Below are 4,338 nucleotides of genomic sequence, written 5' to 3'. Positions count from 1 at the left end.
TCCTGCCGAGAAATTTAAAGCCTACAGGAAAAATAAGTAATTTACATTTATTTATACGGCGGATTTCACAGACAGAATCACAAAGTGATTTACAGTGTGTATAGAAAATGAAAGCATAGTAAAAAAAAATCAAAAATAAAAAATGTCCTCCCTTTCCTCGCGCCCCACCTGTCATGTCTCTATTCCCCACACTTTGAGAAATGCTGAATTAGGTCAACATTTTTCGACCCGTATGTACAGTCACCGTGTGCTCGGAGAAGAGGTAGGATTAAATATAAGTTTTACTTCTTAATATTCCTTTTCAGATTTGTTGAAAGGTGCAAATGGAACCATGTGATGTTACTTGACGTAAACATGTCTGTAACAAATACATCAAAACCATAGCCGCGTGTGTAATGACTAACATTTACATAACATTTTGTAGATGGCATTGCATGTCTTGACTTGTTCTATTCTGTCTTTTGAACGTACAAGTCAATGTCTTGTTTTTTAGTGTGAGGTTTAACTGTTGTGTTTATTTTGTGTCATTGTGAAGTTTTTTGTACCTGAAAATCAGATATCCCGGCCCCCCAGACACATTTTTTCCTCTATATCTGCTCCCCAGGTCAAAATAATTGCCGAGTGTGACCGTGTGTGACCGTGTGTGACCGTGTGTGACCGTGTGTGACCATGTGTCTTGGCTACCACTCTTTACCGCATCTCTCCATGAACCCCGAAAAAAACATCCGACCAGGAGCGTTGGGTTGCAGTGCATTGTGGGTAGGCGAGTCTTGTACATGATCATGTTCTGTCGGTTCATTTGCAAAATAAACCAGAGAGCACAACTCAGCTTTGATACAAAATGAAAGTAAAAATAAGACTGAGAAGATCAAAATAATTGTCAAAGCAGCATCAAAGTTGTTGAAAGAACTATCTTGGTACCGGGTGCAAGCTGTACTACGGAGAGTAGACGTGACGGAGTCATGTTACCACATTCCAACACCCTGTTAATGGTCCGGTGGAATGCCAGAAGTTTGATAGCAACCGAACGTGAATTAAAGGGATATATTAAAAATATGAAAACTAAACCACGTATAATTTGTATTCAAGAAACAGGGCTGAAGCCAAAATTTAACTTTATAATAAAAGGATATATAACGATTCGTAAAGATAGGAATGAAGGGTAAAGAGGATGATGTGCCACATTTATCAAAGAAGATGTAGTCACGGGTAAAGAAACAGCAGAACCTTTAGCAAAAACATTTGTTGAAGTGCACAGTAATGATAATTTGAGAAATGTGGAAAAACAAAAGAGAGAAAAAACAATGAGTTTAAATATTGGGGAAATGATGGAAGACAACGATAATAGCTTTACCAACACTATGGATATGACATTTTCTTTGAATGAAATGGTTCGAATTTTGAAAAAGGTTAAAAATACGTCACCGGGGAAAGACCTAGCGGGTTATCAAATGATCAAAAACTTAGGTGGCATCGTCAAAGAAGTGGTCTTGAAATGATATGACAGGATATATGAAGAAGGAGAATGACCGGCAGAGGGGAAAATTAGCGGTAACAATTCCAATATGCAAGTCAGGGTAAGACCCGGAAGAGGCAGGAAATTATAAATTTGGGGAAAAGTAATGGAAAAAAAAAGATTAATGAAAGACTAGTATATTATTTAGAGTCAAAAGAAATAATCAAAAAACTAACAAAGTGGTAAATAATGTTCAAGACTGGGGAACGGCTTGAGGTTTAAGATTCTCTGTTGGAAAGACAAAAGTCATACATTTTACAAAGACAAAAGTACAAAACAAGCTCCAAATAAAAACTCTAAGGTGAAAATATAGAAGAGGTACAAGTATTTAAATATTTAGGAATATGGTTTGAGAAAAATATGAACTAGTCAACCCACATCAGCAAAATAGATTTGATTAGATTAGATTAGATAGTACTTTATTTATTCCTTCAGGAGTGTTCCTTCCGGAAAATAAAAAAATAGGGGAAAAAGTAAAAAGGTGTTAAATATAATGAGGGCTTTGAGGGGTAATGATTGGGGGGCTGATAGGTTAACGTTGAAAACAATACATGTATATATTTATAACTTTAATTCCATCTGTTATTGATTACGGATGCATTATTTACCAATCTGCTTCAAAAACATGACTTGGGAAAAATAGACCGGATCCAGTCACAGGCTTTAAGGTTATGTTGTGGAGCTACTACATCAACCCTAGTGCCAGTATTACAAGTAAAAATGAACGAAAAACCTTTGGACAAGAGGAGAGATCAACTCTCAGCAGTTTATCGGGCAACTTTAAAAGGATCCAAGCAAGGATATCCGACTTGTCCAGTGCTACCAATCTGCCAAGAAAAAGAGAAAACAAAAAAGAATAGTTTTGGGTGGATTATAGGAGACATATGTAATAAAGTTAAAATTGACAATATTAAAGTTAGTCCTACGGTACCAATGCCTGCAATACCACCGTGGATGTTTGATAACCCAAAAGAAAACATGCAATTACTAAAGAATAGAAATTTAAATAGTTACCGGATAGAAAAATGGATTGAGATATGATATATACGGATGCATCAAAAACTATATAAAAAAAAAAAAAAAAAAAAAAAAAAGGTAAGAGCTGTAGCAGTTATCCCACAAGGAAACATAGTATTAAATAAAATAATCAGTGATAAACTATCTGTTTTTACGGGGGAATTGGTAGCAATTTATATGGCAGTTAACTGGATAGAGGAAAACAAAGCAAGGAAAGTAGTTGTGTGCTCGCAGTCCAACAGTGCATTGATGAGCATAAAAAAACATAGCATCAGAAACAAGACAAGATTTAGTTTATGAAATAGTTCAGGTAATCTATAGAATAAATAAAGCGGGAGGTGTGGTAACATTTCTTTGGGTTCCTTGGAAGATATTGTAGGATGGAATTCACAACACATAGGATATAAAGCATTATACACGTATTTAAAAAACATTGGGTTAAATAAAAGAATATAGAGTAGGGATCCATCTTGATCCACACTCCATTTCAACCAGAAGGTTGCTTGGCGGAAACATCCGCCCACCTCCGGAATCAGTCCCCGCCCATTCCCCTTAGGCGCGAAATTCATTTGAGCGAAAGACATTGGAATGAGAGGAGCTCTTTAAAGCTCCTGAGAATCTTAAAAAGCTTACAGAAAACGAGAAAAACTTACAGCGGGTGCCTGTTGGACATTCACCGTCGTTTTCGATGATTTCCCCTCGGAGCAAGGATTCGATGTCTGGAGTCTTTGGCGCAATCAAGCCTTCTCCTCTGCCTGGAACGGCCGTTGACGGACCCGCCAGCTTTAAGGGAGACCAGTGAGCAAGAGATGTAAACGGAAAATCTGTAAGTAAATATATGTATATATGTATCGTATACCGCATGTTTTTTTTCTTGTAAAATGAGAATCATTTGACTCACCAGACTGCGATTGTGTTAAAACGATCGCGTTAGGATCTTACGGCAAATCCTCTATAAAACAAAATAATGAATACACACAATATTAAATAATTCGAAGGTTTAAACACACCTCGATAATCATCTTCCAACTTTGTAAGACCGTTTAAGCATAGTTCATCGTCTTTCACTTCGTCGTCATCGGCTGGTAAAAAAAAAAGTATTACAACGTCGTACAAGTGCAATGCTTTTAACGTTTAAATGCTTAAATGGAGTTAAACCAATGTCTAATAACATGGTAAAGCAGAGGTAATGGTGTGTGTGTGTGTGTGTGTGTGTGTGTGCGTGTGTGTGTGTGTGTATGTGTGTGTGTGTGTGTGTGTGTGCGTGCGTGCGTGCGTGTGTGTGTGTGTGCGTGCGTGTCCTGTTGATTCAAACGGTCATAAACATTTAAACTATCAGATGGGAAGTCAGTAAAAACTGAACCCTCCTTTTGTCCCCCAAACTGACCTGTTGATTCAAACGACCGTAAAGACCAGTTGCTACGTGACACTGTGTTCTGCGATAGTTTTTTCCATCTGTTTAAATATGTTTTCGTGAGGTACGGAAGTTGTTTCAGTGCGTACGAGTGTGTGTGTGTGTGTGTGTGTGTGTGTGTGTGTGTGTGTGTGTGTGTGTGTGTGTGTGTGTGTGTGTGTGTGTGTGTGTGTGTGTGTGTGTGTGTGTGCGTGTGTGCGTGCGTGCGTGTGTGTGTGTGTGTGTGTGTGTGTGTGTGTGAAGTGTGTGCGTGTGTGTGCGTGTGTGCGTGTCCACCAAAAACTTCCCAATCCACGGTAGATAACGATGAAAATATCGAGAAAGGGCTTCCGTCTCTTCTTTCTTTTAGCTGAAAACTGAATACGATTTAGAAACACTCGACTTTTTTGCG

The 4,338-nt window shown here is 38.1% G+C and overlaps 1 long non-coding RNA gene across 1 annotated transcript; it reads right to left on the bottom strand.

The window, feature by feature from the left end:
- Positions 1 to 1,314: 1,314 nt before the first annotated feature.
- On the bottom strand, positions 1,315 to 3,486 carry LOC133553933 (uncharacterized). The gene is made up of 3 exons (XR_009807015.1): positions 3,435 to 3,486; positions 3,187 to 3,316; positions 1,315 to 2,343 (listed from the first exon to the last, which is right to left on the bottom strand). It is a non-coding gene; the product is annotated as an uncharacterized LOC133553933 (long non-coding RNA).
- Positions 3,487 to 4,338: the final 852 nt, after the last annotated feature.

Source organism: Nerophis ophidion, linkage group LG06, assembly GCF_033978795.1.
Source record: "Nerophis ophidion isolate RoL-2023_Sa linkage group LG06, RoL_Noph_v1.0, whole genome shotgun sequence".
Lineage (NCBI taxonomy): Eukaryota > Metazoa > Chordata > Actinopteri > Syngnathiformes > Syngnathidae > Nerophis > Nerophis ophidion.
This window is presented reverse-complemented; position numbering and strand designations above follow the sequence as displayed.